The 11,114-nt window shown below is 36.3% G+C and overlaps 1 pseudogene; it reads right to left on the bottom strand.

Annotated features, from left to right (window-relative positions):
* Positions 1-4,612: 4,612 nt before the first annotated feature.
* LOC148009191 (very-long-chain 3-oxoacyl-CoA reductase 1-like) lies at positions 4,613-5,493 on the bottom strand (annotated as a pseudogene).
* Between the last annotated feature and the right edge of the window lie 5,621 nt (positions 5,494-11,114).

Below are 11,114 nucleotides of genomic sequence, written 5' to 3' on the forward strand. Positions count from 1 at the left end.
ACTCAGATGGTGTAGAGGTAGAATCCCACCATAGACACATCCGCTCTCTCCGAGAAATCATATTAAGTGCTTCAGTGACATCACCCCAAGCAGTCTTCAATCCCGTCTCAGAGTCAGGATCTTCAAGCCAATAAGTCAGCTTCTCTTGAAGAAGAGGATCTATAGCCTTCAAAAAAAATTCAATCTTCTGGCTCTCCATACTCTATTGATCATCAGGATCTAGCTGAGCAAATTTCCTTTCAAATTTGCAATGCAGAGCAATGGCAGTTAGTCCCTTATTGGGTCTTTCAACCCATTCAGTGAAGATTTTCTTCATCATGAGGCCAGAATCTTCAAGAAAGAATTCTTCTCAAAGAGCCTTCTTGAATGCAGACCATCCCGCATCTTTCTGGAAAAGACCATGAATCTTGCTTGGAGGTCATGCATGACCAAACAGGCAAAGTATCAGCTCCAAGCATGATGAGGGACCCCAAACAAGACCATCTTGTTAGTATAGAGGCAGATAAAAGAGGACACATTTTTCCCATTAAATTGCTTGAGCTCTTTCCTTGAGCTCTTGCCCAACTGCCTCCAAATCTTTAATGGTAGCAGCATCACTCCGCTCTTCATCTTGCTTTCGTTGTCGCTACAATTGCATCTGCTGCTGAAATTGCAATTGTTGTTGTTGGTTCTCTTGCATCAGACGAACCAAATGCTGCAATGTATCTCCTCACGAACCTGATGATTCTCCCATTGTGCTTTCTCCTCTGCAACCGGCCTTCACGTCAAGTTCACCACTGTCATCATGTTGGGGGTCGAAGGTCCACCACTGAGGTTTAGAGTAGAAGAGGAGTGAGAGATTCAAAGGAGAGAGAGGAAAAAGATTGAGGTTTGATGGATTCTCCGGCTATGGAGAGAGTAGATGAGATAGAGCGTAACCAATATCTTACATAGCCATGTCATACAAGTTTACCATAATAAACTTGGATCCAATTACATCAATAACCATGAGGTGCATGCATAAATCTATATCATATTTTGTTCCATTTTCTACAACAAATTCAAGCTCTAATTCCCTCCATTTCATGAAGATACATGTATTGAGACTTCAAGATACAGGTATAGAGAGATAGAACTCATTAGAACTGACAAAGAGTCCAAAGGATGATAAAAATGCATCGATAGAACCACAAATGTACTTGAGCCCTGCATTAGAACAATAATTTCCAGCCCTGAAACTTGACTCATAAATGTATACAAACTCATGGGAAAGTCTCTCATTACAATCTCAACCAATGCCCTATTGTTTTGGGAACATTGTCTACACAAGGAAGTGATTAGATTTCAAGAAACCCCTTCAAATGAATGAGTTTTAATGGCTTCCCTCTTTATGACAGTTTTGGGAGAGCCTATTCAGCCTATACATTGGCAAAAATCACCTCTTGACTTGCCCCAAAGTCACTCAAGTACTTGGGCACAAGAAGGGCTTCAATGGTACATGAATATGGCAAGAGAATGGAAGAAGAAGCTCATAAGAACTTTTACTCTATTTTTCCCTTTCATGGACTCTCATACCACTTATTTTCGTGATACCAAGTGGATGGGCAAAAAGGACTCTTACCTTCTTTGTTTGTATCTCCTCTTTATATTCAGCTTGCTTTGTGTTTGCATGGTTTGGAGCATTCACCATAGTCTTCAACTCTCCCTCCATCTTCCACAGGTGTGTAGGCCCAAAAAATGTGCCACAAAATGCGAGCTGGACTCCTCTCCTTCTTCCACACAAAAAAGAGTTCATATTGATCATATACAAGTCATATAAGTCCTTTGCAACTATTACTCCGTGTCACTTGTGGACCTAGTCAACTTTGGAGTGCTCTTGACAAAAGTTGGATCTTCCAAGCTAATGAACTTCATAAACCAATGTGACATAACCTGTAAACTATCAAAGAACACATGTAGTCCAAGCTGAAGGGCCTCATAGACTTTATTTTTATCAATTTACATGATACAAACTAAAAATTACATGCCAAGTTACAAAGGAACTTATGAACTTAAATGACACCTAAGACTAATGTAGGGGTATAATAACTAAATGATGTATGAAAGTGTCTCATGTGTTTCCTAATGAAGTTCATCTACAATCATAAGAACTCCATGTTTTATACCATGAACTGCAAACCCTTTGACAACGTTGAACCTATACCTAAAGATGTGATTTCAAATACAGTATCATCACCAGTAAGATAATATCATTTATATGTTTGGTTTTATGATTATCTTGTTGGTTTCACTTCTTGCATACCCATAAGATGTATACGTCTCGACTATGGATGATATTCTAGTTGATCAAGCCTTGGAAAATGTATCTCATAAAATTGTGTGTTTATTTTTTACTACATGATTTTTAAGATTTTATGGTATTTCATGTATTTAATATATATGTGTGGTATTATCTTAGCCTCCTAGAGAAAAAAACATCTTGGAAGGTTTGCATGAAGATAAAGAGAGAGGTTTATCATTACAAGTAATGATTTTATTCATAAGTTTTATATTTTTATGAGAAAATTTATATTTTATACATGTTTATATGTGAAGATTTATTTGTCTTGGTGGTAGAAAAATATGTTTGTCGAAGGAAAAGAAAGGTTTCAAGAATTTCAAGATTATACAACAAAATCAGGTTTTGATATCTATGTTAAATTTTATTTTGACTACATATTTGTATTTTTAATATTTTATCTTATTATTTACTTTGTTAAAATGTGTTATTACTCAAGGATGTTGAAAATGAAGATGAGGATCTTGATGTGGAAAGTTATGCAAGCTTTTCAAAGTTGTTGTTACATGGTTTAACAAAAAGAGTATGTTCTAAAGAAACTATACAACAGAACATCAACAACTCAAGCAAAGATAAGGTATATGTTCTTTTTAAATATTCTAATTATATATTTTTAAATTTTATTACTAAGTTTATTTTCAAATATAGGTTTATGTAGATGAGGAAAATGATGAAGTAACATGAAAATTTTTGAGAAAGCGAAAGGTAAATATTAATATTTATGTGATGGTTATATTTACATAACGTTGTGAAATTCTAAATGTGATTTATTATTTAATTATCTATATATTTTTTAAGCCAAATTAAAAAATGATGAGTCATTTGCAACAAACAAGCAAAAAAGGAGGTAACAACATCAAAGAAAAGAAACTAAAGGTATTATACATGCATTTTATATTTTTATAATTTTTATATTGGAATAATAATATAATTTAGTTATTTTATTTGGATTAGGAATGTAAGGATATTTCAAATCCAAGCATTGAAATTGATATTTTCAATGATATTCAAATGGTAACTTTCTTGAGAGTTTCTTTTTTAAATTTGTACATGGTATTCTTTTAAACCATAATAATATCAATATGTATTTTTGAATATTATAATTTAATTATTTTAAAATAAATTATATTAATTGAATATTTTATAATTCATATTATAATGTAGGTTGATATGAGGAAAGAAAATATGGAGACAATACTTTTAAAGTACCTTAGTGTGCATACGATTCATGATATGTACTTTTCATTGAAAAGTACATATATAAAACATTAAAAGACTGATGTTAGCTGTCGGGTCTTTTGTAAGGGTTCAAAAAAAACCAACAAGTTATAATATGATGCATGACATTATTCATTGACTTTTAGAGAATGACAAGATCGTAATAGCCACAAGCAACAATATGATTAGTCTGGACGTGAAGATTGTAGCATAGTGTTATTATACACTGCTCATTTGTAAACTCATTATTACTTTAGAAAATTTATTTTTTCTCTTTCACTGACACTATGTATTGATGTTTTTATTTGTTGAGTGTATATTAATCAATTATATGTGCACTAGGTCTTATTTGAAATTAACTAAATAATCTCCACATAAATTTCTAGTTGAGAATTCTTAATATAAATTTTTACTTAAAAATAGACAAAAGTAGACGTGTGCAAACTAGGAAAAATGTAATATCTCTAAGTTAGAGAAAAAATAGATTTATATAAGAAACTTCCTAGATAAGAAAACTATCATATGTAAGAAAAAATTCCCATGTAGAGAGACAATAAATTTTTCTTTTGTTGGAAAATCCCCACACATGGAAATAATTTTACAATATAAGAAAGAAAAAAAAGAGGATTCCCTATTCATTCCCTAGTTAAACACACATAAGTAGGAAAAGTAAATCATAGGGAAAACGAAACATTTCCTAGTTAAAGAAAGGAGGGTAGGAATTTTTATTTTTCCCTACGTAGGGAAATTTTTCTATGTAGGAAAAGTAGGAAGATTTTCCTAGGTAGGGAAATCACATTTTTTCCTATGTAGGGAATGATTAAAAGTTCCCCTGGTCAAGCAGGAAACAAATTGTAAATATTTGGGCTTCTTATCTTGCTCTCATGTGGCTTTCAAATACTAGTACCTTAAGAGCAAAATAAATTTCTGCAAACTGTGTCAATAGAAATTTCATTGCCCAAAGTCCATTATCTCAAAGACAATTGAAGAAGGTAGCTACTCATAGTGGCATCCATGGTACCTTAACCATATACTATCCATATTTTAGTATAAGTAAGAGAAGGAGCATACCTGAACCTACACATAAACTCCACTATACTTGTACTCCACATACAAGTTTCTAGAGAATTTTTCAACGTGCCTACATAATCAAAAATTAGATGATAACAGAAGACAATGCAGCTTGTGGGTAGCCCTGTTTTCCATACATGTGTGCTCATTACCAACACATGCAGAAGAATTTCACATGCAGGATACTTGCTCTTGATGCACATAGAGACAGAAGCAATGTACCCTCTGGTGCTAGTATATATAATATTGCATAGAGGGGATGTGATTCTAGTATTGACATAGCTCAAGACCCAATGCTCACAATGGCACTACACTTGTCTTTGAGCATGCCTGGAAGCACAATCAACATCGTCTTCGCAATTGCTTCCACATTCACACGTATGAGGTCCGCAGTCAACTTTGCATCGATCTCATGGAAGAAGTGTGCATATTGATAACATTGCCATGTGTTATTGATTAAGATCTCTACATCAAGGCCAATGATGGTTTCCTTCACCTTGGAGAGCCCCCCATCAAGGTCAGGATCAAGAAAATCTAGCACCACAATCACAAGCATTGGAAGTACAATCAACCGTCTTCACAAATGCTTCCACATTCACACGTATAGGTCCACAGTCAACTTTTCATTGACCTCATGGAAGAAGCATGCATATGGATAACATTGCCCTGGGTTATTGATCAAGATCCCCACATCAAGGTCAACGATGGTGTCCTTCACCCTAGAGACCCCCTTCTCGAGGTGAAGATCCAAAAAATCTAGCACCACAAACTACATCTCCACAAATCTGTACTTTGTCTTCAGGTGAGATGCTAGGGTTTCAAGCTTCTCATGTGAGTGATTGATGAGGACAAGGTTGAAGCGGCACCGAGCTGGAAGTAGAAGCCATAGTCGATGCAATCCATGTAGCCTTGTGGTGATGACGGCCCAAGAGCCATAGAAAACATCACAAGAATTTTGGAAAAACTCCATGGAACAACCAAATGCTTTGCAAAAAAAAGATTACAAGTGTTATTTTTTAGCTTTTTTACAAGATTGTTCACATTAGAGAGGATATTGATGAAGTATGCCTTGCCATCTTGCTAATTTATTGTAGCTATGAGTGTGTATATTTTGTGCTAAGTCCATTTCGTTAAAACATTTGATGTGCCACAATCATCACTAAATTTGTATAACTGTCTCGGGCAAAAAGGAGAATGTGTTAGCCCATAAGAACTTCAAATCAATAAATCTTGATTATGTGAAAATAAAAGCACTACCTATATAGAAGACAATTGATAGCCTTTTGCCAAAAGCATTGCCATGCTTCACACTCATTTCCTTCATTTCACATAAAGCTCCTTCTCCAACATGTTTCAAATCAAGACACCAGAGTCTGATGCTCCCATCTGCTGATCACATAACAAATGCTGCTTGATCATCTAAGCCCCCTTGAAAATTAGCAAACTTAGTACTCAATTGAAGTCCTGTGCTTATGGTTTTCTTATGTGTTGAAAGACTGGTTATGTCCCATATGCAACCACTATGAGGAAGAAATGTGTGGCACCTCACAATCTACAAACATATGCCAAAATCAATGTATCAAAAACTCAACCAACAACTACATGCCTAAACTTTCAAATACTATAGCAATTAAAAAACTGGCAACCAGACATCACAATGATGAAATGAATTTGTAACCACCAATGCACAACCCGTCACTATCATTCTTTTGAACTATAATGCATATTTGCCATGGACTTTTTTCAAAACTACTTTAGCACAATAGAGAAGTGATTAAAGCCCATGCTAAACTAATTCTAGAATATTAACCCTTTCCATCACAACATTAATCAAAAACTCCATTACAACCAACACCCATTCTTGTCTTCTTCTCATCACCCCATCTCCACTCTCATAACAACCATCAATAACTCCATGACAACTACCACCCATTGTTTTCTTCTTCTCATCATTCCATCATTCTCAATATGGTTCTCTTCATAACATCATCTCACCAATAGTATCGCTTGTCTTCTCCAAGTTATTGAAATATCAATATTGACCATATGAGCTAAATTATCCCTAGCAATGAGTTCTTTTAGTCCCTAAAGTTGGTTGATGAACTAATGGGCTCTACTATTTGCATGAATAAAAAAATGCTAGTGTCATAGTTTCACCCTTACACGATCCACTTCAAGAGGCTATTATAGATTTCTAGTACTAGCCTAGATGTCACAAGATGCTCTCAAGGCACCCATACTTCAGAAAACATTTCTTGATATGCTACAAGAATGAGCAACTTGTAGGGTTTGAATTATTTACCATGTTTATCTTTCTTGTAAACCTAATAGAAGCCTCTTAAACCTTGAAGGCTTATCCCTTTCTTCACAACAACAACTAATTGGTCAAGCATTGGAAAATGATAGATTTACCTTCTTGAAAGTTGAAAAGGACAATCTTCACAAAGCCATGGACATATTTTACTTCTTTGCATTAGCTTCAAGATTGCATATTAATACCTCCAAAATTTCATTATAAATTGTACATAATGAGACATGTTATCCTTGGGTTGGCAAGGCGAGGTGGTAACTTAGGGTAATATTAGGAGACACTTGGGATATCCCTTGGGGGTCATCGTCTTACCTAGAAAATTTCTTGATTGGATATCCAGTCACATTGCTAATAAATTTATATGTTAGAAATGACAAGTATGGCATTTTCATGTGAGTGTAACGTTTGCTTAGAAAATCATGTTTCCCATGATTTCACATTACTTGTCAATGCTTCCTCATTCAAATGATAATTTGTGAGGAATCACACAATATATTAGTCTCATGCTTTAGAAAAATGACTCTACGCATTCTAGCATATCTAGGATTTCTTGGAATCGGATCTATACACCCAAAATAATGGGAGGCAAAGAAAATTTAGATATAGAGACTCACATGATAGAATTTTGATAGTCTTTATTTAAAGCTAGGTCTTCTAAAGTGAGATTCTTTCTTGAATAGGAGAGTACTTAAATGGCAATACAACCATTCAGGTCTTATGGTGGCACGTTAACACCATATTGGGGAATATGGGAATTTCCCATAAGTTTGGGACTCGTGGTCAAATATTTGGATTTGTTATAACTTGTACACTATAACTTCAAATCGAGTGTTCTATACCTCAATAGATTCCATTTTTCAAGCGCTTCCAATGATAGGTCACATCATATGCTTTTGAGAAACTTATAGGCATGTTATCTGGGTGCCACCTTTTTAGTATTCAAAAAATGGGAATTGGAAGATTCACAAACTTACTAATATTGTGTTTGTTAATATTAATGTTGATTAGCTTGTCAACCTTAATATTTTGTGTTATTGAGTCGAGCCTTTATTGGAAAGAGGGGCTTGAGAAGACTTCTTGGCATCCAAGTGATGATTGCTATCAACCCAATTCTTTGTAATATGAAATTAATATACCTTTAAAGGTCTTGGTGCACCACCAAGTAACATTTAGTCGAGTAAGGAGAAATATTTTGCAAAAATTAGTAAAAAAGGATGAGAACCAATGTTAAATTATTAAGTGAGTACTTAACATACGCCTCATTTGTTTATTGCCCATCTTTCACAAATTATATCGTGATATCATTATTTGTAGTTTTTTGCAAAATACATATAATTCTTTATAAAGCTATTTGTAATTCCCTAGTATGAAATGTGAGGAATTGAATTTCCTAGTTGTGTCGCCAACGATAATTCCCTAGTATGTGGGGAATAGGATTCCCTAGTTATATGGCCTAATCAATCCCTATTTAAAAATGTGAGGAATTAAATTCCCTAGTTATATGTAGGGAATTCATACATGCATGCCTAGGATTTCGTACTTCGCGATGTAGGGAATGTAATTCCCTAGTTATACATGGGGAACACACATATATGTACCTAGGAAAAATTGGAGAATTTCCTATATTCTAGTAGTTTTACTATGTAGGAATTGTTCAAAAGCTCCTTGTGCTCTAGTGGACACTTGCCACCTCTAGGGTTTGTCACACCTATAGGGATTTCTACTTCCGTGACTTCAAGTTTTGCTTGGATGTTTGTAGGTGACATCCCTATGGGTGCTAATCCAAGGGATACCCTTCCCATAGGTATGCTAGATATGCATGGTTCTCCTAGTTATGCCCAAGAGCATGGTGATATGTGGGAGAGGGTGCACCTTAGACATATCCCAATAGGGTATGGATATCTTATAGATGACAAAACACGTGTTGTGATCATGAATGATGAGGGGAGGAGAGTGATGGCTTGCACAAGAGAGTGGTGACATAAGTATTTAGACACAATGTTTTAGACTATTGGAATAATATAACTAAGGGGAGCAAGGACTATGTGGTAGTATCATTGTACAAGAAGTTCCTGGTACCTATAAAGCAGTAGAGAGGTTTTCCACTAGATGGATGATGGATTGTATACATATATCCATGTCACATAGATGATCACATGTATGCAAGGCAATCAAGAGTGGTGCCTCAAAGTTTGAGTAGATGTTGCATACAAAGAATTGTTAGAGACTCAAGGAGGAGGCCATAGACAATCGATGGCAGCAGTAAGGGCAAAATTAGAGGCAAGGGTCATACATCATCTACTAGGGAGTGGTGGCCATATGACTTATTTGGAGGATTTTGTAAGTTTTCTTTTGTTTCTTCTCACTTTCTTATTTAGAATATCACTTATACTAACAACCTTATTTCTAATTATGCTACGTTGCTTTCTTTACATCATTCCATCACAAATCACAATCCCACAAGTTTGGAGAATTTTTATGTAGAGAGACATGGTCTCACAACACTCATCAATAGATTGTGTATGTGTGGTGACCCAGTAAGTCACGCCTCTTTCTTGTTTGTAGCCTTTTTTTTGTGATACATTATGCATTATGAATTAATTTTTGATTTTTTATATTTCATAGTGTTAGATATGATCAATGCCCCACCCTCATTAGGTGCTACCAATGATCCATGGTGCTCAAAGTTGTAAGGCCCCCATTATGAGGAGAAGCCAAGTGTGAGCCCGGACATTGGTGGAGTCCTGACTTGTATATCAGATGAGGTCTATATGACCGGATGGCAAAAAGGTGACCATTGTGGGTCTAATCTTTGGGTTAGACGGAGAGGTTAAGTTGGTAGCAACTCAAGGCACATTGCATTGAGTTGCATGGTAAGGGAGTTAAAAGGGGCCCCTATTGTGGTCCCGATGGTAAAGGGAATATTCCCTAGAATATTCCTTGGCTGACTAGTGGAGGCTCATATGGTAGGTCGGCCGACCTAATGACCTTCGCAAGCTATAAAAGCAAAACCCCTTTGTAGCCATCACTCACTTATCTTTCACCCGTCAGAGTTGTTATTCCAGCTAGCCTTAAGCTCTTCACCTATCTTCTGTCTAGATCGCCATCTAAGCTTCACACAGTGGAAGCGCACGGGTGGAAAGAGCCATCTTTGTATCAGTTGTTTGGAGTTAAAGAATTTACTTATTCTCCTCTTATCTGATGTGTACTCTCTATCTCTTTCTCAGATTCTGTTCGATGCGCCGTGTAATATTTTACATGGTATCAGAGCCCACGGGGCTCTAGAGATCGGAGAGCGTGCAAGAGGCAAAGGCTTCAACAGCAAAGAGAAACTATGTCGACTCTGGGAAGTGGTTCTGGCACATCAGGAAGCGGTGCAGGAGGTGGTGCTGTTGTAGCGGCTATTCAAACACTGAGAATTCGTCCACCAACCTTCAACGAAGGCAAGTTAGATGGTACAAACTACACCTTCTGGAAGTTCAAAATTACAACTATCCTTGATTCTTATGAGCTTCTGGAGACTATGTTAGGGACTAATGTAGAACCACAGCCTACCCCCGACCCATCAAATCCTAGTGTGATGATTCCTTCGAATGCAGATCTTCTACGAGCTTGGAAACGAAGGAATTCAGATGCATTGTGTGCCTTAGTTACAAGCTGTTCTGACAGTGTTTTGACTTTGATTCATCATACAACCAAAGCGTCTGAGGCTTGGAATGTACTAAGGAGTCAGTATGAAACAGGAAACCAAACAAGGATTCAAAACTTGGAGAATCAACTAGCACCAGAGAAGTTTGCTGAAGGAGAGACGGTTGAAGCATTCATCACTCGGATTAAGAATCTACGCAACCAGATGGTTGGTGCTGGGATACAAAAGGCTAGCGAAGAGCTAGCTCGGAGGTGTCTTCGGATTTGTCCACAAAAGTTTGATGGACTAGTGACTGCCCTTAATACTCAGGTGAGACCTCAAGCTTTGACTTTTGAAGAGTTTTGTGCATTATTAATGGAGGAGGAGTTGAGGCTGAAAGCCCGAGAAGGAAGCAACAATGGAGATGTTGCATTCTCTGCCAATGCAAAAGGCAAAGGTGTTTCCTCCACTAAAAATGATGGTGACAAAAAGAAGAAGGGCGGCAATAAGAAGTTTCAAGGAGAGTGCTTCTACTATAAGAAGAAAGGACATGCAATTGCAGATTCTCG

This window comes from Lygodium microphyllum, unplaced genomic scaffold (genome assembly GCF_053477565.2).
Source record: "Lygodium microphyllum isolate KBCC unplaced genomic scaffold, Lygodium_microphyllum_v1.1.10 scaffold_33, whole genome shotgun sequence".
Classification (NCBI taxonomy): domain Eukaryota; kingdom Viridiplantae; phylum Streptophyta; class Polypodiopsida; order Schizaeales; family Lygodiaceae; genus Lygodium; species Lygodium microphyllum.